At 40.1% G+C, this 24672-nt stretch overlaps 1 long non-coding RNA gene across 1 annotated transcript; it reads left to right on the top strand.

The window, feature by feature from the left end:
* The first annotated feature begins 447 nt into the window (after nt 1-447).
* Nucleotides 448-24463, top strand: LOC106112811 (uncharacterized). The gene is made up of 4 exons (XR_001227323.3): nt 448-665; nt 15838-15913; nt 16960-17107; nt 22946-24463. It is a non-coding gene; the product is annotated as an uncharacterized LOC106112811 (long non-coding RNA).
* The last annotated feature ends 209 nt before the right edge of the window (nt 24464-24672 follow it).

The following is a 24672-nucleotide window of genomic DNA, read 5'->3' as shown; positions in this document are numbered from 1 at the left end:
TCCAACATGGCTGCTCCCGCCGCCGCCGCCGCAGCAGCCTTCGCCTTGCCGCGGCTCCCCGCCACCGCCACCGCCGCCGGAGAGGGGCCGCAGGCCGTGCTCGGGAGCCGCCCGGCCGGCCGCTGGGTGCCGAGAGCGGCCCGGATGGCCTCGTGTCAGCTGAGTCGGGCCGCGGGGTGCGCGGCGAAGGGGCGAGCCGAGCCGGGCTGCGCGTCTCCGCGGCGGGCAGACGCCTCCGCCCGCTCGCAGCTCGGAGGCTCGCACTGAGACAGCCCCGCCGGCAGCCGGAGCGCAGGAGGGGCCGCGGGGGAGGCCCGGGCGCCGGCGACACCTAGCGGCTGCGGCGGCCCGGCGCCGGCTGAGCCGGGGGTGCGCGGGGAGCGGGGCGGCCCGGCGGAGGGAGGGCGGAGGGCGGGGCCCGCGCCGCGGGGAATGCCCCGGGCAACTAGGGGGGCGCTCCCGCCGCAGCCCTTCCTTGGGCGGCCTTCCCCGCTGCGTAGGCGCCGAGCCGAGCGGGGCGCTACGGCTCTGTCCTCAGCGGCCCTGCGCAGCCGCCTCCTCCCGCGGGAGGACGCGGATGTGCCCGGCAGAGGCGGCAGAGGCACCGGAGTGCTCCAGGCCGTGCCCGCGTCCGGCCGCCCGAGGAGTCTCCCCGAGTCGTTTCGGTGAGGGCAGTGTGGGAAGGGGCGCTTGCTCGCTGCTTCGTCTTCTCCGGTTCTTGGCGGTGTTTCTTCTTGGGCTTGTGGGGTGATTCAGCTCAGCTCTGAGGCGGCTGGCATCCTCCCCCTGCTCCCCCCGCCGCTGGCAAGTCAGTAACTGAAGTTAAGGGAAAACATGTGGCTTTGTAGATCGATTTCTCACTCATCCTTTCCACATTTATCCTTGAATTTCCTTTCCTTTCCTTTGTCTCCTACATTCACGGTCCCCGAACCATTCCTCTTGTCTTCCATGTGATCACTCTGATGCTTCCTTCCTGTGCAGAACCTTCCTCTCGGAGTCCTCCGGCTTGTTTTCCCTCACTTATCAGCCCTTTCCACCCCTACATTTCTTAAATTTTGTGTGTTACTGAACAAGACCTAAAAAGTAAAAACTAGTTTTGTGAGCCAGTAATTCTGTATTAGCTGTTATTTTCAGGTTTCCACCACACAAAGAACAAAATACAATAGGAAGGCCAAGTTACTTCAGTGACATGGCTTTGAACGTGAAGTACTGGGTCTTAAGTACACTTAAGGGCAGAATCTGGCAAATTGGGGTTGGGGATTTTTTTGCTTTTGGACATGTGCCTGTCCTTGCTGCCTGCCTGCTTACTCTGTCAGCTGAAGTTCTGTGTCACGACCACAGGGCCCGTTCACAAAACGCGTCTCCAGACGTAGTGCAGGCCAGGGTTACTGACTGAATAGGCCAGGCCACATCTCAGGCTCCGTAAGAGGAACTAACTCATAGGTCTTTTGAGTTTTTTCTTTGCCACATTCCTATATATGCTGAGGGAAGCCAGAGCTCCATCGTTCTGCCAGCAGGTCTGCACTATGCTCTGTCTAGGTTGAGACCGGTATGTATTTTAATCTGCAGCAGCAGCAAACATTTTGAGGAACTCCATGTGCAGTTTATTCTAGCCAGTCTTCCACAGTAGGGCCGAGTGGAAGCTGCCTTTGCAGGAGCAGTGCCAGCTGAAAATTTCCCTGCTTCCAGCTCCATTGCACCCTTCTAGCAGCACAAGGAAGCCAGAATACAGATGAATATGTTTCCCAGTAAACAGGAGTCACTTGTTCTTGCCTAAAAAAGGAGAGCAAGTATAAAACCACTTCTTCCATGTACAGAAATTCACTTTGCTCATGCTGATGTAGACTTTTGGTGAGATCAGTTTAGGATAAAAAGAAGTAAATATGACTCAAACAAAATTGCTGTTTATAGAGACAAAACATAATTACTTTTTGAATGTTTTCAAGATGTAGAATAGTTACCTTTGCAAAACTTGTGGGATTTTTAATGACACAGGGAAAGCAGCCATTCAAGCTTTGAACTTCCTGGTAATGCAAAGATATCCCTTATGGATCTTCTTTAAAACTCAGGACCTACCAGTTCTTGCTAGACCTACCAGTTCTGATCTTGGAATGCTAACAAGATGATGTGTTTTATCTTACTCAATTTGAAGGCTATTTTGGGTAAGTAATAGCATTATAAATTATTTTGTGCAAGTTTGTTATTATATACGTGATTAGTAAAACAAGCTCTTGAGATAGCGCAGCAGTGAGTGCATTTATTGCAGCACGTCCAAGTAAGTTATGTTCCATAAATTATGGGGAGAAGGTGGGTTGGAAGTTTATGAAGCCATTTTTGTTCTCAAATATTAAAAATATCAGTAAAATATGCTTGTTTTACATTATATGTATTCATGTCCGCCATTGATACTTCTGTTATGGCAGGAAGTGTAATTATGACAAACAAAAGAAGAAGCTAAAACCGGAGCAGTTAGGATGAGTCACCAAAGAAATAAGGGGCCAACACTGATTACAGTGCAATGAGAGTATTTTAAGGTTTTCTACTTGTAATGGGGAGCATAATACGTTGTTAAGAGGGAAGTCTGTGAGAGTGTAACGTGATACCCATTCGGCCTTTGTATCTACCACCACTTGGTGCCCTCAGAGAAAGATTTTCACATCTGGGCAAAAGACAGTACAGAAGCGAGAGAGTGACAGACGTAAGTTTGAAACATAGGCACTGATTTTGATTAATTTATCCCATGAGTCTGGTTTTATAACTATAGCTATTGATTTGGTTTATTAGTGGAATATGTAGCAATCAATCATATTTCCATCTAGCTAACTATGATTATTAATATTTTAAACTAGTTTCAAGATGGATTGGCTGGTGAGTGCAATAGATCTGCTCTCTAAGCCAGCAAGAACAAAGTACACCCAGGTTACATGGAATGAATTATTGCCACTGGACAATCTGATGAAATCTATGTCAGCCATTAGAATATAAATCCAGCAGTAGGTATACAGTGTTGTCAGGAGACCAAGATTTCCTGCTTTGAATATAAATACACTGGCTTTGCGTCTGCATTTATTGAACAGAAGGACATAGTTATTTTGCGACAGTAAAAGTATAGGAGTTAAATCAGTCATGTTCACATAAGGGTAGATGGAAGCATTACAGAAATATATATTTTTAACACAGTGTATGTAGAAAGCAGTTACTTTACTCCCAAGAGCCAAGTTCAGGATTCTGTGTCACAGCAGCAGAAGTCAGTGATCTCACAACCAGCCAGCAGTGTGGGAAAGCATTGTGCTCAACTACAAGGGATGTGTTCATTTGCAAGGGAAAGACTGAAAGTCTTGGCAGGTAATTAAAAGGGGAAATGATTTTCAAATACAATATTTTGTTTTTAAATGCAATTGTTTTTTTTCTATTGGACGCCAAAAATTTCTGAAGAATGCAGTATCCTCTAACTAATTGTATCTGTGCTCTGAGAGCTATTGTTCTGCTCACAGCACGAGCTATTTATATATTACTCTGTGTAGCACTCCTTTCTGTAATGATTTTCTCCCACCTACACAAAACTCCAGTCCATTTAAAATAAATTGATACAGCTTCTTGCTTTCTTATACCAAGCTGGTATTCATATGAAGTATTTTCCAGGTTACTTGGATTTAGCACAAAGTAATACATACAGGCCGCTAGACTAAAAAAAAAGATTCTCTAAGGTCACTGGAAGACCAAACCCCTTCCTCTGTGAATGAATGGGAGCAGGAAGTAGTGACAAGAAGGTCACCCTTGCAAGAAACAAAGAGCTACGTACTGCTAACAAGAACTGCAGCTATCTCTACCATGATTTAAGTAACTGATAACTAGTCATTGGCTAAGTTGCATTGTATATTTCAGATAGAAACAGGGAAAGCTACTGTTTTTTCTTGTAAACCTTGCTTGTTTGGCAAGCAGGAAAGAGTTCCCAAAGTGCAAATAGTGGGGTGTTTATTATCTACACTTGAGATTTGCATTTGTGTAGCTATCCTGGTGATTGGTTACTGATAAATTGCTGGAGAAATTACCATTACTGGAAGGTCTGTGTCATCCTGTGCTTATCCCTTATCTCTTAATTTTGTCATTTTATAGCATATAAATATTTATTGTATATCAGATGACATAAACATATGACATACCATTGTCACTGTTTTATTATTATTATTCCTTTATGTTGCTTAACTTTTCAGTTCCCATATGTAACTTCACAACATCCAATCAAAATGCTATTTAAATATTATTTCTCATTTCCTTACACATTGTATCACTAAATTTTGGTTATGTATCATTCATGTAGATAATAATGTCTTTACAATATCTGATTTGATGGTTTTATTTATATCTGGCATTTCTGGGATTTGGACATTGAAAGCGTCTACCAGTTGTGCGTATTTTTGGGATATGAAGCATGGTTTTAGTGGAAAATCTAGTTTCATTGTTTTATTTTTCTTGATTTTTTTCTCTAGTTGGAGATTACTCCAACTAATATAAATTAAGTCTTTCCATTGACTTCAGCAAGAGTCAGGTTAATCCTTTTAGATGGAATTTAATAGCACAGAGAGGGACTGTGCTATTTCTGTATATTTCTGTCCAGGTTTGCAAACAAATGGCTACACACTCCTTTATTTCTCTGCTACTGCTCTGAAAGGCAGGACATCCTGCTTTTCAAAACCAAAGATATGAGACCTACCCCAACCCAGTACAATTATCATACTCAGATAGGAAACGGTGAGGTATTTTCTGTAGATTGTCTATAAATGAAGTTTCTGCAGTAGAAGATAGGTCACTATGAAACTCTAGCCTAGTGAAAGAAAGACTTTTTTGATATTTTGTTTACATTTCGTTTTGGTGACTAAAACCATTGAAGAGAATTTGAGTGAAACAATGAAAATCTGCAGGTAATGGAGGCTGGTTAGTTGTGTGTGCACACCTCTGCTGCTTCTCCTGTTCAAGTACCATTCAGGAATACACTTCTCCTTTATGAAAAAAAATCTGAAATAGCAGGGAAGAAGCTCCTGTTCTTCTCTGTTTCTTTCATGTACATTCAGTGTCTCAGAATAGCAAGCATCTCCTTCTCTTATTCATTGTAAGTAAACTGCTTCATAGAAATTTGCAATCATTACTCACCAAATTGATTAGAAATGCTATCAGTGAGTCTCAGAACATTTGTACCATTGCCAGTTCAAAGTACTTGGTGGATTTGAAAATAAAGCACAAAATACACAGAGACTCCTGCAGTTACAATATTATAGATGTCAAACTTATGCTTTTTTCCTTATTGTAATGGTTGCTCTCTCCAGAGTTTTAGGACTTAAGTGAAATTTCTTCCAGTCATGACAGCTGGTTACTTTCCTGTAATCCTGTGACATAAAAAAGGAAGTTTGTTCTAGCAAAGATGGTATCTGTTCCAGTGATCCTGTCTGACCTTAAAAGGCTGGACAGGAAGGTATGGAGAGACATGGGAATAAAAGAAGCAGGACTGGAGCTAAAAACTGACATAGAGAATATGAAGAGTATGAGAAAGGGCACATGAAAATCGCTTATGTAGTGGATGTTGGAGATAAAATGAAGTACAGGAAATCTGGGGACAGAATGAAGTGGGTTGAGGGAAACAGGCTACTGTAGGAAGGACTGAGTACTGCACACATTGTTCTGTGCACCGCCAGTCAAGGATATACAACGTACTGTCAATGTGGAGAGAATTCCTTACATATTCTAGAGATCCCTGTGCATGCTCACGTCAACTACATTTTCGAGTTTTTTGTGCACTGGCAGCTGGCTGTCAGGACTGCTTTCAAATGTATAATGGTAGCTTTTGAGATGTCAGTGGGAGATAGTCTTACGCAAAACAAGAACTAAGGTAGAAGGGGGACAGGAGGAGAGCTGGAATGGATGAAAGAGCATGCAAGAGAGAAGATATGGGAAAAGAATGCAGGAAATTAGGAGGTAAGTAGATGCAGGGCTTTACCTAGTCTAGGCCAAAGGCTTTTACTGTCTCATAATCTTACTAACACTAACTATGCAGGGTAGATAGGTAGAATTAAGACATTACTTTTTAATGCATTACTGCCCCAGCTAGTTGCCCTACCCTTCTGCTGAAAGTTGTTACACCCTGAGGGAGAGAAGACAGGAACCATACCTGTTTCCCTGTGTAGTGTGGCAATTAGCTTTAACCACCAGTGAGGACACAGAGGCAGGTGAGTCAGATCCCTATAGTTTCTTCTGCCACACCTCCTACAAGGTTGGTACCTGCTGGCACATGGGAGGGACAAAGCTATGTGATCTGTAATTTCTTTTAAAATGAGCTCAGCCAGATCAGTCAGGCTTCTCTTTAATTTCTGCTGTCCTAGGAATTCTCCTGCTTTAGGCAGCCGTGTGTATGTTAATATGTTGGTGCTAGATTTGGAAGATGGCAACCAAGTGAGAGAGAAAAAAATGTGGCATAAAACTAGAAGAGTATAGATGGTGGCTTCTATCTGCTTATGGAAAGAAAAGCTTCTTTTTGGATACCAGTGAGAAACTACCTTTCTGCACATGGATTTAAGGTTGAATTTTGATCCTGGGCTGGCTTTCTTATGAAGAACAGCAACAACAAAAAGATAACCGATTAAACTAATATGTAACATATGGAATACTTCTGACACTGAAAATATCAAAATGCATCTTCAGATGAGATTAATAATTCCTACAGATGTAAAGATAAAAAAAAGAAGAGGTCACTCATAAATTCCAGTTGGTTTAATTGTGGATTTCCTCACTGTTTTCTTTTTGTGTAGCTTCTTGTTAGTTGCTTTGCCAAATCATTGATTGATCAACTAAACTGTTCTCTTAAGTAACCCAAGCATGACATTTTTTAAGGTCTGTTTTCAGAACAGTATAAAATAATGAAAGCTATAAACAAAAAAGAAGCAGGAATGCCACAAACCCCCACATATCTATTACTTGTCATCTGTAGAGTCTAGCTGTTACCACAGAAGCATGTTAAAATTAAATGCTGAGCTTTATTTAACATACTTAGATGTCCTCTCTTTCATTGCCTTTACTGTTCTTATTTCAGAGCTCTTTTGTTCACTTCACAATGTGGCATATTCGTGTTCACGTAGATACTTACAAGTCACAATATATTACTGTACAATTCTACTTAGCTTTTCAAAACAAATATTCAATTGGAGATTTTGTAGCCACTACATAGGTGGCAGTTACAGTTAGTTAAGTATTTTGCAGGACAGATATTAATTTATATCTACTAGAAATTAAAAAGAAAAATAATAAAAAAGAGGAGGGAACTATGTACTTGAAATTCTATATTGGCGTGATTTCACACCGTTAGCATTCTCATGCAATACTTTGTTTTAAAAATTAATTTACCTTTTTTTAATTTCATCAAAACAGTTTATTTTGCCCACCAATAAGCTCTCCATAGAAACAGTCGTATCTTGGTAACATACCAAGAATAAAGTTTGGGGAATACATGCCTCTGTATATACTGCCCTTAAAGAGACATTTGTGGTTGCTAAAGGGAATATGAGAGTTGCCTTTCTGCAATTGCAGCAGGCACAGCATTGCAATACAACCTGCCTTGATGCTTCCTAGATTGACCTCCTTACACATGAGATACAGGTCACTTCTACCTGCATTATTCCATGGCCTTCATAGGAGCATATGAGCAAAGATGTCAGACTGTTGCCCATTACAGCTGGGGTTTTATTTTTGGTTTTGTTTTAATAGGATGCTAGCCAATGAACGACAAACACATTTTGCTTTTGGCCATTGTCAGCTGAATTCAAAACTGTTTTGGCTACTGCCCCTGATTTTTTCCCCCAGTGTTTCTACACAGAAAAATCTTGAAAAATCTTATTGCTGGTGTCACCTCATGCAGACCTGTACTTGCTCTGTTGGGTGCTACTTTTCCACCATATCAGAGTTTATCTGGATGACTCCAGCTGACCCTAGCTTTACCAGCTCTCTTACTGTTTTGCCTCCCTCCTTTTTGCTCCCCTGTGGTTGCTGTAGGGCACCTGTTTGTCCTCTGGCACCTGATGTTGCTCTCTGTTCCTCACCATGCTGAAGTGATCCAAGGGAACGACTGCGATGATGTTTGAGCTTCTCTGCAGCACCATGTCAATATTTACACTGTGCTGGTTATTAGCAAGTTAAGCATATGACTACACTGTAAAATTTCCCCAGTTTAATCCATGCTTCAGGGGAAAAGAAGCAGGAAGTAGAGTGGTGCAGGGGCTATGTGTACCTTATGTGTTTGGCCTAGGCCTCAGATTGGGTACAGGAGGGCCATGCCATTATTTTCTCCAGTTAGAAAGGGACGAAGCATGCTTTTCAGCTGATTTTTACGCTGCTTTTAAGTTGTTAATTGCCACATCCCAGCTGAGAGTGATGTCTGCCTCGGCTGGTATTCTTCTCCAATTCAAAATAACTCAGGTGATTTAGCGCTACTGTAGAGTAGAGGGTGTCCTGACCCCAGCCCTCTGCGGAGGCTTTTTAAGGTGTCAAGCAACAGGACATCCTATCCCGGGTTTTGATTAAGGGAAAGAGCGGTTATCAGCTTTGGTTTCAGGCCCAAACTAACTGAGGGAATGGAGACGGAGTCAAGATTTCTCTTGTCTGAGCATGCGGTTATTAAAAGAACATGTCTGGCAGCAAAAGGAGGCCTAGGAACCAGGAGAAACTAGGCAGATAAGCAGAAACTCTCTTTCCTTCTGTGTGAAGAGAATGAGGTGGAGAAAAAGCATCTGCTGAAACATGGTTTTAAAAATTCTGTATTTGTGTACTTAATCAAAATTTGCAGCACTAGTAGGTGAGCAAATATTATTCAGAATAAGAAATGGGGACACTGGGAGGGGTCTTTTTTGTTTGTTTGTTTGAGGGGTACTATGAACTGCCAGTGGTATTTTAGGAGGCTGAGTGAGGATGACCGAGGCAGCGACCAAGGTGTAAAAAAACACGGCAGAGCTTTAGAAGCCGTGGGGTCTTTTACACCCCCCTCACAACCTGTGTACGCCCACCCCACCTTAGAGACACTCTTCCCTCAGTTCTCTTTGGCTGTGGCATCTCCATGCTCAGGTCTCATGCGGTTGTCAGTCCTTGCTCTACAGCCTGCATCATCTTTCAGCAGCCATAGTTTGCTTTCTTTACATTTGACGCAGATGGTAATGGGGCAGGCCAGGGGCCTTTTCCGGGAGGTTAAAATAGATGTGGGAAAAGGAAGAAGACAGAGCACTGACAGGAGAGCAGGAAAGTCTGCAGTGATATTGAAAGGTGGTCTGCACAGAGGGAAGAGATTCAGCCTAAAGCAGCTGATCTCTCCTAGGCCTTAGCAGAATGGGTAGATGGCTGCCCTCAGTAACTGTCAAAGACTGTGTCTACATTAGCAATTTGTTTCAAAGCAATAGTGCAGTTTGGAGGAGAATCCTGTCATTGTCTCCATTTACCATGTGGTGTTTCAGTTCTCAGAGTGGTTTTAGCATACAAACTAAATTCCCGAAGGAGGAAATGAAAACAGAAGCTCTGTTGCAAATCTGCTCCACATGCACCCTAATGCTAATGGGGACAGTAGGTTCCAAAATAGTGTGTGAGCTGCATCGCCACAAGGTCCTCTAGCACATACCTAACACTCCTTTTCCTCAGAAAGCTTTGAAACAAATGTGTAGCGGAGGTGTAGCTCCAGGGACCAAGCTAAATATAATCTAGAATAAACCTCCAAAACACATATTACGGAAAAATGAGGTGCCCTAGTATTAACTGTTTTGTTCTACTCCTAATGTGCTGAATTACTTTCTCATGACAATACTGCCTACTTTGCCTGTACCTTGAGCTGGCTTTGGGATATGGCAAATCTAACATAAACATGTACCTAGAATGTTTCTTGTATCTGATAGGTGGGATATGCACCATGTTTTATTATATATGTTAGCTTTTAAGACAACTCTTTAATCACTATTAACGTTGCTCATCTTAACTTGAATGGAAGAGATATAGCAAAATCTTCCGGCAATCACAGTAGTAGACATGCTCATACTGTAGCTGGGGATATAGAGAGAGCGGTGGAATTGTACCCCAGGATGGGTAAAGGCACATGGCCTGAAAACTGCACTCGGTAAGATGCCTACCCACCAAGAAAAAAAACAAAACCAAACCCAGACATAGCTGGATGAATAACTGTGACAATATCATTCTCTCCTAAACGGAAGTTACTGCATGCCTGCTATAAGGGTAGAAGAAACCAAACAATGTTTAAGCCAGAATGATGATTAGATGTAACAGTCAATACTTACCAATATAATTACAAAAGTATATAGATTCTTAACTGTTGTATTGTCTTTTTTTTTTCACTTTTCTTATGATTTCCATTTATTTATGAGTTTATTTGCATAGCTTACTGACAGCACTGATGTAAGCTTCTAAGCAAGTACTCTGTGCTCTGTGCTGCTATTGTCACTTACAGTTAAGATTTAGTTATAGCTGTTCGCCAGAGCCATAATGTGCCCCCATCCCTCACATATCCTACTGTGAATTGAAAATAATGTTCTAACAAAATGTTATGAAAGGGCCTGCAGGATTACAAAGACTTTTTTTGAATAGAAAATTCTCATGTTCTTTAGGAAGCTGTAATTTGTACAATTTAATCTTTTTTTTGTACCATGTCAGATAAACCTAGACATTCTGCTCTCAGATGATAGCACATTTGGAGATCTGAGAGAAACAAGGAGCTGCAGGAACATATTGCAGAAGCCTAAAGCACTTAGCAACAGAGAGAGTGTGGGATGCAGCGACAGAAGCCGGAATGTGGAAACAAGTGACATCAAGGCGGCTGTTTGGGAATGAAGAGCTTTAACTTTGTTTATAATTTCAGTAATTCTAAAGAACTTTGCTGTGTGGGAGGTCACTGCAGTCTATGACTCTGCATATATTCTTCTCTGTGTGACTGTTCTTCAAACTCCTATAATAATTACCCAAGAGTGCTGGATGTATTAATTCCCTTTTGTATTTCCTATTTCCCTCAAAACCCAGAGAAGTAAAATTAAGATACTTGCTTTGCTTCAATTTATCCTGTTAAAATAATACCCATGTGACATGTGCTTTGAAGAGATGGATATCAGGAAGTAGCTTGATTGCAGAGCTTGATTCTCCTCATACTAATATAACTCTCTTTCACATACAGTGAAGCAGCATTCTTATTTTCTAACAGGTCCAGTCTTTAAAATCATGTCTTCTGGAGTGATACAAGCATTCACCATGATGATTTTTAGTGCTTTGCATTAGAACATCCTGATAGTGTGCACTAATGATGGATGTCAAGTAACTACTAAGAGAAGATGGCTGAGGTGCTGACCAGGATAAATAGAGTTGAGACAAAGAAAAAATGTCTCCGACATCAGAGGGAGTTTTAGGAGGGGATTCAGCAATCGGTGTGTTTCTAAGCTCTGCAGGTCCCACTGAGGTAGAAATGATCTGAAGAACTTGAATTTTACTCACCAATTGCTGGAAACTATTTTACTGAATGCATATGCATCTGCAAATGCAAAAATCTCCTTTCCTCTGAACAGTTACTGTGCGCTTTAAATGGAGGGGCTGCACAGCTCTAGGGTTGAAACAAAGGCCGTAGGCTATGTAGGATGCTTAAGGAATTTGGAAACCTTGTCATAAATGTTACATTTTGTATTTAATGAGGGTTGAACTAGCTATTAGCTTGTATTTTCTTTTTTCTCTCTGTAAATCTCTCTTGTGGTTTGCATTATTCAGTAATCAAATTGTGTCCACTCTTCAAGTATTCTCTATTGAAAGTAATAGTCAAAGGAAATGATAGAAACATACTAAATTAGGTAATAATAGAGGTGCAACAGACATGCATAGAACAGGAAAAAAACGATGAATACTTTAATATATAATAATGATGCCCAAGCAACTATTAGTATTTAAATCTAACAAATTTATCTGCTTACTTGTACAGTGTAGAATAGCTTCAGGCTACTGTTGCTAATTCTTTAACTTCACATGTGACCTGTCATTGGGTAAGTGCCCAATTTTAAAGGAATTGGATTCAGCCTAACTAGCGATCAACTGTTTACTTTCAAAATGCTGCAGTAATTATTAAAATGCAGTAATCACACTAAATGGCAAAATTAAAAAGAAAAAAAATGAAGTAAAATAAAATCAAATTAAATAAAGGAAGGACATAAAATTAAGTCACCAGACCGAAGCTGGGTAACAAACATACTACTAACAAAATTAATAAAGTACAGAGACATCCATAGACTGTAAGAGAAGTGTAGTGTAGACAAGGCGTTATCAAATCATTCAGGCTACAACAGGGTGAACCTGAAAAGTCATCACATGACACTTAGAAACAGCAATTTCTTCAAGCCTTCCAAAACACACTGGGACCTCTTACAGCTCACTAATGAAGAGAAGATTATCTTGGCCTGAACCTCCCTAGCTCCCTTTGCTTAGGAATAACCCTGAAGAAATGCTCCACCACTTGTACCCTCAGGGCAAAACACTTTTTCTTGAGCAAGTTTCCCACAGGTTCCTGTCTGCAAACTTCTCAGAGACTAAGTGCCAGACTGTCTCTCTACATTTTAATGTGCCTCTTCCATATTAATAGCTACAGAGCCCCAGAGAGGAAGTATCACCTGTTGAAGAGGTTTAAAGACCTGAAATTCCAGCACCATTGCTAAAATATATGCCTTGACCTACTCCCACTTCATGTTTTTCCTTTCTTCTTACTTTCTCCTCTTGCTCTCAGCTACTGCCTTTCTCTTCTCGTAAGGAAGACCATTATCTCATTATCACAGATCTCTGCTGTACCCAGCATACATAATTGCCACCATCAACCCTGAATTCTCTGACTCAGAAAATCTAAGTCAGAGGCTTCAGGCAGTTCCACCCGCTCTGTGGAGATCTGCCCGACCCTCTCACCTTCCCATTCAGCACTCCCACTCTCTGCCTTGTACTCCAGCTGCTTCTCTGAAAAACATCTTAGACAATAGAAATCGTAGGAACAGTAACATTAACCCCCACCTTTGCCTCCACTAAAAATCTTCATATTTTTTTTTAAATGGTACAAAAGCTTTTCCAGACAATAAAAGAAACACTTCAGGGTGCTACTGACACCATATTCTTTGTGATAACAAATTAAGGCCCTTTTCCCTAGGAAATGAGCCTGTAACCCAGCTTTTAATGTGTGAAGGAAGCCAGCGTCACTATCACGCAGGGAGCTGGAGCAAGATACTAGTCAGTGTTGCTGTTAATCAAAGGGAAATTTGCCCGATTTTAGATCTGAGAAACTGAGGCCTAGGGTCTGCCACAGCTAATGTAATCTTGTTTCTTGCCTAAAAACTCAAACCACAACAAACATATCTATGAAAATTAAAGTATCTCTTTCAGGAAGAAGTCTGAAGAAGGTATTATTTTTTCTTTTTCATGTATTTCCCTCTTCTGTCCAGACTGTCTCTCACTGTTCTCCTGAGCAGCCTCTGGGGCTATCCTTGAGAGACCGACTTCCATCAGTGTTCAAGGCATGATTTCTTTTCTCTTATGGGAAGTCTCTCTTCCTGAGACCCTACTCTTAAACATCATAGGCATTTAGGGTGCTGCAGCCCATTTTCCTTTCCTTTCCTCTGCTATTCCCTGTGACTTCTCTCATCACTTTGTTCTGTCTTTGCCTCCTTGCCCAGTACTTTTCTGTGGATTCCTATATTCTTTCTGGGCTTTCTCCTCTTCTCCCCCCAGAAGAAAATCCTACTCATATGCTCTTTTCCATCCTGTACAGCTATGACAGAAGTTGTACTATCATCTACTGCACTTCCCTCTCCCTGTATGCCAGATGCCACATGTTACAGCCCTTGAGCTTTCCAAGGCAAATTGCAGTCTCTTACTGCATCCCACTAGCACCAGTCTCTCCCATCTTGTCATCTCCATATTTTTATGTTCCCAGATCGTTCACTTTGTGCACTTGTGGTGCTATGAATACTGGCCATTAAATGTGCACCCACACTATGCAAAGTAACACCCTATCAGAAATAGACAACATGATCCCAGATACACTAACTTCAGAGACAGACTGTTCTGGTACGTCCTTCTGCTGTAATTACATTGTTTTGGTATTTCCACACAGCACAGCACTATGCCAAGTGGCTAAGCCTGTTTCACATTGGCTCAGATGCTGCATCTAATGTCACATAAGACTGGCAACAGTCATCTGACCTCTCACTGAAATTGCGATTTGGAATTTTGGCCCTGGTCAACTCATTTCTTTTTCTTCACACTTCCCTGAAAACACAGCAGTTTTCACTGTCCCTGAAGTATCAGGGTCTTGTGAACTTGTGAAGATCATACAGGTGCTGAAAAGTCACAGAGGAGAAGCACATTCTTTGGAGTGCGCATGTGGCTGAGTGAGGGCTAGGTAGGTATTGCTGGGCTAGCTGAAAGAACAGGAGCAGTATTACAGTAGGATAGCCGTTATTCCCAAACATGCTTCTCAGTATGTGTTTTGAGGAAGTTACTATGGGTTCTCCGGAGGAACCATGTACATCTGCAGCACAGATAAGGGCAGGCTCTCCATTCTATCAGGCCCTGAAATGATTGTAGCAAAACAGTGTGAATAGCCATCACACTGAATCTTCTGGTCTGTAACTGATCTGCTGCCTACTAACTGAGCTTAACAGACAAGTGGTCTCTGGGTTAGGGAAGTATTTACATGCAGATGGCCTATGAAGAGTAGCATGGAAAAAATGGAGGCTCCTAGGAAAGTACATGATGCATTGAGTTTGCTATTTTAAGGAAATAAACCAAAGAGCTAAAGAAAAGGATGTTATAATTCCAGAGCTGGAGGACACTTTTTGTAGCAGACCTTAGTATGTGGTTCTTTTTTCTTAACTAAATCATGAAATGAACTACAAACCAGAGGCATAGGCCCTATTTGTTACAGATGTGATACCATGTGCAATGCCCTGGCATGTTTTTTTTTGTATTTATAATCACTGCAGTTTTGTCTTCTATGTTAGCTTGTTAGCTGGCACAGAGTAGACACTGCAAATCTTCTCCTTAGCTTTTTAAGACAGAAGATATAGTTCTGTGACAAGTAAGACTTGTTTGACTTGTGGCATAACATTTGTAAGCAATTTCTCTCTCCTCTCTGCAAAGAAAAGTAGAGGTAGCAGTGGTGTCTTGGAAGGCTTTCTGTTCAAGTACAAATATTTTTAAAAGCAACTCTCCAGAAATGGCATAACTGATTTTCATATTGCTTCAAAAATATTTGTTTCCTAATTAGCAAAGTAGGCTCTAGCTATATTCACAAGGGAAGCAGTGCAATTGGAGCAGATCTGTGCATAATACACATTTGGGGTTTTTACTTTGAACTTGTTCTAGTCTGCTCCTAGAGACTGAATTTCCAGGACCAGTTAGAGAATTTCAGGTGCGCTCATGGAGTGCATGTTTCAGAGTAGTTCCAATTCAGAGAGAGTTCAACCCATGCACTCAAGGTCACTCCGTAACATGAAACAAGTGCAGGAGGTGGGGCCGCTTCAAAGATGCACTCTTGATCACAACCAAATTTTTAAAGTAGATGAACCATAATCTCAGATCTACCAATTAATTGGGGTTTTTTTTATTCATGTTTGATACATAGTGATTATGTTTCTGATGACTAAATTATATTTAAGTTACCTTTTTGCTAATTCAGACGGATGTATAATGCTTTATTTCAGTGAAGCTCTGTCTGCCTTCTCTAAGGAATCATTCTGTCAGTCTTATAATGGAATTCTGCAGGTACAACATAAGAAATTTTTTTCCTTTCAGGGTAATTTATTAAGCATCTCTATTGCTAACAATACAGAAGAAGGAGTAACATCTGTCTTACTTTGATTCTACAAAGGTAAATACCATGTTTTTGTCTCTAAACGTAATAGATATGCCAGAGTATACAAAGTAGGTCCACTGAGTAAAAAAATAGACATTTTAATATAGCCATACCTAATACATGAAGAGCCATGTTTCCACTTGAACGCATTTTAGCAAAATTTTCAAAACTTGCTACCAAAGTTTCATCTATGTTTGAGTGGCCAAGGTCTACATACTTTTTATTATTGCATCAGTTAAACAAGGTAAAGTGCTGATAACAATTTCTATTTTTCCTGTAGTGCCATCACATAGAGAAAAGGCAATAGTTTGATCTTTCTAATTTGAAATTCTGAGGGAAAAAAGAGTAAAGATTACAATTCTATTTAGAGTATTTCTTGAATTAAAAGAAAAAATGTAAAGAGCAGGCTGATAGTATGTTGACCGGAAATACATGTAGTTGTGTGTGTATATATATATATATATGGTATATAATTGTCTTTTATATTCTATAAAATGGCAATACAAATTGCTATGCTAAGGGAATAGATGATACTGTTGATATATTTGTAAGGGGCTAATTGCATGGCTTCAGAGTAATCTTTGGAAAATGAGAAGTAAAAGTCTCTTGTTCATTAGAAAATGGATACTGTAAGAGTTGTCAGCCTGGTGGTTTAAGACTTCAACAGAATGATAAAACTGCAAGAATTAAGACCTATCGGCTTTCTTCTCTAAAAACCTATAATAGGGATATTAAAAACAGACCTGGAAAATGGCATGTATAAGATCTCAAATTATAAGATGATTGAAGGATTCTCCACTCACATAACTTTCCAAAAATCATGTTACTGTTTCTTAAATGGAGATTCCCAACAGACTATATACTAGAGATTATTTGCCAGTTCTTTTTTATTTTTTTTTCTTTGTTACACTTTGATGCTAGATGAAAGTGTATGTTAAGGCACACAAGCTAAACTTTATTGTATTGCAAATCACCAAGGTCTTTATTCCAAAAACAATAGTTTTTGTATTTTTTATAGGTTTGTGTCTTTTACTGCTTCTTTTTCTCTGCATTCCTTTTAGTTCATCTCAAAAGAGAGAGCTCTCAGCCTGAAGTTTCATATGAATCCAGCTCAGTCCTGGAATACTATACCATCAGAGTTCTCTCTGCATTATAGAGAAGTTCAACTGTACAGCTAATAAACTTCACTTAGTCTGCCTATTAAGAGAGGTATGTTCGCAATTTTGTGGAGGGTCTTTCAGTCTGAGCAATAAGGATTAAATTGTCTCATTCTGATTGATAAAACAGTGTTTCCAAGTTACTCTATAGACATTTAATATCATTTTATTATAACATTCTAAAGCATTTTAAAAATAGAATAAATGCTGTTAAATATAAGCCCTAGCCAAAATTTTAGCAAAAAGACAATCTGAATAAAATCAAACCAGAAAAAAATCCTAGGCATTAATAATAAGAATACATAGCAAACAAGGGTGGCTCAGAAAAGGAAGAAAGAGATATGAAACTATCAGCTATTTCAAACCTACTGCAGTCAAAACTAGAAATCACTTGCCATGCTGATTATGAGATGCAGGACCAAACATCAGGAAGAGAATTTTTTTTTAATTTAATAAAGGCACTCCACTCCCATTAAGTATTTGCATACTACTATTCCTTTTGAAACTAATATTGAATATAATGGTCTGCCCTTTAAAATGTTAAGGGGAAAAAGGCTATAGGAAGGCTTACTTCAACTATATTACCTGTAACAGTCTACTTCTGCTCTCCAGCTTAATTTCTGTAGGTTTACGTATCAGTGGCAATCAGTGGTTTACCACCAAAAGATGTTAGAATTGCTGCAGAGAACACCTGCACTTCTACTCATTCTTGTTCGCAGCTGGTTGCAACTCTGGGATTTTAATCTTCCTTCTAGCAACTATTTTCTTTAGTGTCATTATACTTTTTGATATTGTAGCTTTTCCTACAGCCCTACTAGGGATTTCATGATCCAGTATCTGCATATCTATAGATGTACTGATAAACATATAATCCGGTTTCTGGACAGTTTTTATTTCATAAAATACAATCAGGTAACAGCATCAATTGCTCTAAAAAGAAATTATTATAATTTTTACATAAACTGTAATAAAGCCAGCATGGCCATGTTGCACTATTTTAGAAACCAGATGAGTAACCTTCCCACATATATGTAGAATGCAAAACAATTACTTGTTCTTAAACATTAATTTTCTAAAATTCTGAAGTACTGAGATAAAAGCTCACAATGACATATTTACATATATCATTACTAGAAATAATATATACCAAAAGCTCAGAATGGTATACATTATTAGAAAGAATAATCTAGAAAATGTAGTTACATAAAATAATAAAAAGGTATTGTGAAAGATATGAAATATCCAAATAATTTTGTGAAGACAAAGATATTTTTTCTATTTCCTTGAATAAGCAAGGCTTAATAGCCAGCAAATAACTACTTCCACATTGCATAATTTTCTACTGCTGACTTCCAAGCTGCTAAATCTCCCAGTCCAAGGTCAGGCTGTTGCTCAAAACAATTTCTGTCAGCTGCTTGAACAAAAGTCAATCAGCAGATATTTTGACCTTGGAGTGAAATATTCTTACAAAAGTGAGAAGCTAAGAATGGAAAATGGAAGTAATGATGCCAAGAAGTTTCAAAATTCATACTGTAATGCAATAAGAAATGGCCTGAACAGAAATGCATTGATCTAAAAATATTGGAGGTCATCACCAGGTTATTTTAGGTCTCTCTTTGTTTGCTCCCAATGATTAATTCCTAGAAGTCTATTTTGATCCTGTGAGTGCTCCCAGACCAAATGCACAACAGAGAAAGTGTTACGATAAGGATGCATTTAGCTATTTTGGAGTTATACATACAAACAATAGTGTTATTTCCCCAAGATGATTTCTATCTACAGCATTTGTAGCAGCTCAGAATTGTAACAGCAAATGTGCATCAGGAGAATATGAATAAAAATGCACTGTCATATTTGGCTTCAAGAGAGATTTGGGAAGGTTTTCAGAACTAATTTCTTTCTTGGAATAGGCTATACTTCCTCTCATTTAAGGTTTGTCTTGAGAATCTTTATTAAATGAAGAAAATGCATGATGGTTTTAAACAAAACATGTCACTACTTTTTTTCCAAAATAAAATCTTAACTACTAGATGCCTAGCAATCAGCTTAAGCTGAATGCAGCTAAAATAGAATTAATTTCTGTGTTCCATCTCTGCTTCTTTTCTCACATTCTGTAGAAAGTATAACCATCTTGCCAGTCTCTCTGCTCAATAAATTGGATGTTGTCTTTAGCTCAGGCCTCTCTCTAGGTTTTTACACATACAGCTAAATGTTCTGCGTTTTTAGTGTGTTTCTAAGCTGCAGCTTTCACGCACATCACCAAAAATCTTGTTCAGACTTTAACCTTCTCACGTTTGGAAGAGATGTACAGGGCTTTGGGCTTTTGCACAAGACTTCTTTGCTAGTACTCTAGCATACTAGGCATAGCTTCTTCGTTAGAAGAACGCCTACAGCTTCTTGAGATTTAAGACAAGATCTTTGACTGAGACAAGAAGTTTACCTCCATGATCAGTCTAGTGAACCAAAATTAGTACTTCCTTAGAAGAAATATATGCAAGTCCTTGGAAGTCTTTCCAAAATAAGCTGTATCAATTGTTGTCTGCTCCAGTAGAATGTACTTGTAAATTGGCATAAACCATGTCTTAATCAAAGAAAGAAAATAACAGGAATTTTAGGCAAACTATCTCATTGAAGCAATAGTTCCATCTTTTGAAAAGTCACAAATGGACTTTGATGTGACCAACTGCTACCTCAAGTCCATAAAGCAGATCTCAGAATCTGTTGTGTTTCAACTTAAACCTCTTACAAACTCATATAATGCAGCTATATAAAAAACCTGCTGCATCTCCCTCCCCAAAGACTGGTTAACCCACTCAAGGTAGAACAATACAGCCTGAGTGGGTGAGTCAAATCTTCAAGATTGTTCACAAAAATATTGCACATTGCTATGCTTTCTTGAAGGGGCAGGTGCTGGGGTGTGTGTGTGGGGGTGTGTGTGGGTGTTTGCACGCGTTGTGTGTGCATTAACTGAACAAGATCACTTCTCCCATATAACACATTTTCTGCAGATCAACTGGAATTCGTCTATATGCCAAAGAATATTTCCCTAATGAAAAAAAACCACAAAAAACTAAGACCTTTTTGTGAGCATTCCCACTCACATAAAAAAAAAATATTACTTCTATATTTTAACCTTCAAAACTTACACTTCATCTTTAGAATTTGGCACTGAAACTTTTCATATGATACAACCAAAACACAGTGACAACTGTCACCCCAAACTCAAATGCGGCTCTGTAAGAACCTGGCAGTTTCACAGTTCTCAGTCACTGCAGTTCTTTCTTGTGTTGATCACTTCTTTCCCTTCCTCTTACTACACTGACACACTAGATCAGAAAGGAAGCCAAGAACTGTTTTCAAGTAAAAACTTGGTATTTTCCTTCTCTTAGCATTCATTTACATTAAAACTGTCCCAGACACGCTGTCAATGTATCTTAAAAGACCATCAATTGCTTGTCAAAAGATTCACAAGCTTCAGCTACTTTGTTAATGTATGTTCCAGAGTTCAGAGACCATTCCATGTTTGACAATTTTTGTATACTGCCGAGTGACCGGAACAGTGCTGGAATACTTTACAAATATGTGTCACCATCTCAGTAAAGGATTCAATATGCTGCTCTGTTTGAAAATCTATCTGTATTGTGTCCTAAATAAGTAATTTCCACCATCTTTTCACATTTCCCTACCCCTGCAGTCAGGTATGTACCTTCCTAATTCAGGACATGTTTCTTCATGGTACAGCAAAAACTACAAATGATATCAAAATGTGACAGTGTAACCCTCATCTCCTTACTAACTTTTCCATGGAAGGGCTGCAGGTAGCCCTTAGATAAGGTTAGGAATCCACAAATTCTGTTCGAATGTAAAGGTAGGTGTAAGTAAGGCATCTGAGTCTAAAGATGCTATCAGTAAGCCACAAGCAGCTCTAACAAACAGCCCTAAAACACAAAGGACAGAAGGATGGGAAGGAACAGTATAATCCCTCACAACTAACCATAAAAGCCCTGTACTCCCATATCTGTCTCATCAGCTGTAGGGATAGACAGCTGCCACAGATTGTGATAGCAATAGAGGTCTGCTGCACCTCTCCACTTCCTGTACAGTTAGTTATTTGAAAGGTATGTTGATTCCAGCAAGCGGTTGGTCTCTTGTAAGCTTAGTAAAAGTTCTTCCTTTTTCTCCTCCCATTGGACAAGTTGGTCACACAAAGTGTACTCCTGACGTTCAGTAACTTGGTTCACCTCTTCCAGCTCTCTCAAAGAATGGCTTTTTAAGGACCTTTATCAGGCAACTTAGAGCTGTTCTTCTGTATCATATCTGATTCCCCCATGTGAACAGCAAACGGTGAAGACATTTTGTTTCCTTGACCTTGTTTTCCTTGCCTAACTCACAAACTTCATTTCTTCATAAGAATAAGCATATACCTGCCAGCACTTCTTTCTCTGAATTTACTTCTATTTCTTAAATCCAGCAATGCACTCCCACTCAAAGGGAGAGAACTGTGAATTCTTAAAGGCACTTAAAACCAGGCAGGCATACCACAAGTAGAGTAAACGTAGATCCCAGTTTTGAATATGGTAGTCCATAAATATGTTAAACATTATTTTAAAGTCCCATGTCTTCATTAGCCTATCAGCCTGAAGACTACCTGATGGCCCAGAATCACAACTCAGACTTTTTTTCCTAAAAGTGTCAAAGAAGACATGACATAAATTTAGCTCTTTCATCTCTGTGGGCAGTCAAGTTACCCTGCAGAAGTCTGGTAATACAGCATCCATGACTGCCTCTTGTCCCTGAATATCAAACAGCAAAATCTACAGGCACCATAATTCAGGTGCACATTTGCTACAAATATCCTGGGAAGGGATCTGAACATGCATCTCAGAATTACTCATAGGAAACAAACTTTGACTGATGTACTAAATAGGGCTCGGCAGATGTTACCTCAGCCCCTGTACGCAACACCACTGGACACTCTTCCTGCCCAACACTGCTGTGATTATACAGTGTTTCCACCCTTTGTTTGGTCTTAGTAACCACTGCTGCTCACACAAGTGGAACTGACACACAAGAAGTAAGCAGGCAGCTTGATGAGTTAGCAGCAAAGTTTTTCCCCTTTCTGACTCAAGCATACTTTTGGCCCAATAGCCATGAAAGCAGATACTTCCTATATGGATTTTTACTACATTGACTCTTTACGAGTCTTCTATTTCTGAGGCAGCTTCCTCCTATCTGACCGGGTGATATTAAACCACAGGTTATTATGACCTCTTTGCTTGGGTCAATGGATTTACCTAAATTCCATTTCTTGAGATCCTGTCTGTGCCAACTCTCCGTAATCTCACCTACTTTCTCCCTAATTTTACTGTACTTCACATTACAATCTGTCCTGGTTTCAGCTGGGATAGAGTTAATTTTCTTCTTAGCAGCTGTGACATGTTAACAGTGCTGTGCTTTTGATTTAGTATGGGAATAATGTTGATAACACTGATGTTTTAGCTGTTGCTAAGTAGCGCTTACTCCAAATGAAGGATCTTCTAGTTTTCCATGCTCTGCCAGTGAGCAGGTGCACAAGAAGCCAGGGGGGAGCATAGCCAGGACAGCTGACCCGATCTAGCCAAAGGGATATTCCATACCACAGAACACCATGCTCAGTATATAAACTGGGGGCAGTTGCCTGGGAGCTGCTGATAGCTGCTCAGGGATTGGCCGGGCAGCAGTCAGCAGGTGGTGAGCAGCTCTATTGTGCATCACTTGGGGTTTTTCCCTTGGGTTTTATTCCACTCTCCCTCTCCTCTTCATTACAATTATTAGTGTTATTGTTATTGTTGTTGTTGTTATTATTATTACTTTATTTCAATTATTAAACTGTTCTTATCTCAATCCACAGGTTTTACCTTTTTTTAATTCTCCTCTCCATCCCACTGCAGGGGGAAGGAGGAGGAGTGAGCGAGCAGCTGCGTGGTACTTAGTTGCTGGCTGGGATTGAACCATAACACTATCTAAATGTTCAGTGACCAACGATGAATAAATCACTAGCCTTCCAATCAACAAATCACTTTTTTTTTAGGGTGTAGGAACATATGTATTTGAAAGAATTACTATAAACTTTCCAAGTCACACAGGTACTGACAGGTAAACTCCCATTTTTTTATGAAATTCTCCTATCATAGTTGCAACTTCAATAGCTGTCACTTTCTTGCTGTTTTGTATACACCAAGCTTTTCTCTGTAAATGTCAGATTATGCACACTGATACCTTTCTGAAGTTAAAAAGTTCTGTTCTTTTAACTATAAGCCTTTTTGCCTTTTGGACCCGTTACGTATTAGATGGAGACTGTCTGGAGTGTAAATTTGAGTCTTCTCCAGAACAATAAAGTAGAAATCAATATTTTAAGCATCCAAAATTGACATCACACACACAACATGCTGCTTGCTGCAGTGTAGTTCCTTGCTGTTCTCCATGGCTTTCTACCCTGTGTGCCGAGAGGGTCAGAACTGCCCTCCTTACACTAAACCTCCACCTAGCAGGGAGTGCATACTTGGACCCTGTTGAGCTCTGACCCAGGCATTTTAGACTGAACTGTTTTCACGACCTGACTGGTTAACAGTGGCTAAAGCTTTATCTTTGCTGTCATAGTTTTGTAACCCTCCCCTTTGGGAAATGGCAATACACCCTTCCTCTTACTGTTTTCTTTGACTGTTTCTATGGCTGAAACACTAATTCAAACTGCAAACGTTACATTCAGTCCACCATCTGCTAGCCAAATATTAGAGATATACAAAGTTTTACTCAGTAGTCTCGTTTCCAGTCCCTCAAGTTCCCCTTGAAGCTTCTAAGCACATCTCCGCCTCCCGGGAATGTGAAGACCAGCCCTTTGGGATGCAGCACCATCTAGTGAGGCAAACTAGCTCAGATCTTCACGGGGCCTTTGAAAGGATGCCACCACCGGTAGTCACAGTGGTACGAGCTGCTTTTCACAAGAGACCAGTGTTTATTAGTCATCTGGAATCTATCACGGAGAGCAATTACTGCTACATTTAAATATTTTGCTGTGCTTTGCCACACTAGCCAAAGAGCTTCCCGTGGTAGATTCCACATAGATTCTTGTATTTCAGTTGTCTTGTAAAATTCGTCCCTATACCCAGTTTCTAAATCCCAGCATCAGCACCTTTGTGCCATGTCTCTTCATTGCAGCCTTCGTTTTCTCCTGCCTCCAAACAGACATCTGAGGAACCCACTCCCTCTTGTGTTAAGCCATTTGCTGCCACCTAAATGCCTAGCCATTATCCCTGGAATTAACTCTGTGCATATGAATCGCCTGATTCCTGCTAACGCCTTCCCATACACAGTACCTGTTGGGCGATGGATGCACACAACTCCCAGCAGGTAACAATATAAAATCTGTGTGTAAAATGAGTCAGACAGGTTAGTCATAAATTAATTAAAATTTTTGCATATTCCTCATAGTGTCTAAACGATTCCCACATCATCTCTCTGGCCTGGCTAATGCAGTACTTTCTGATTCCCACCATTCAGCACACTGATGCTGCAGGTCTAGTCTTTCAAAGGACAGTTCTTTACTATCAGCTGTGAATTACTTGGATGCACTTTTTC

The sequence above is a fragment of the Falco peregrinus genome, chromosome 6, assembly GCF_023634155.1.
Source record: "Falco peregrinus isolate bFalPer1 chromosome 6, bFalPer1.pri, whole genome shotgun sequence".
Classification (NCBI taxonomy): domain Eukaryota; kingdom Metazoa; phylum Chordata; class Aves; order Falconiformes; family Falconidae; genus Falco; species Falco peregrinus.
This window is presented reverse-complemented; position numbering and strand designations above follow the sequence as displayed.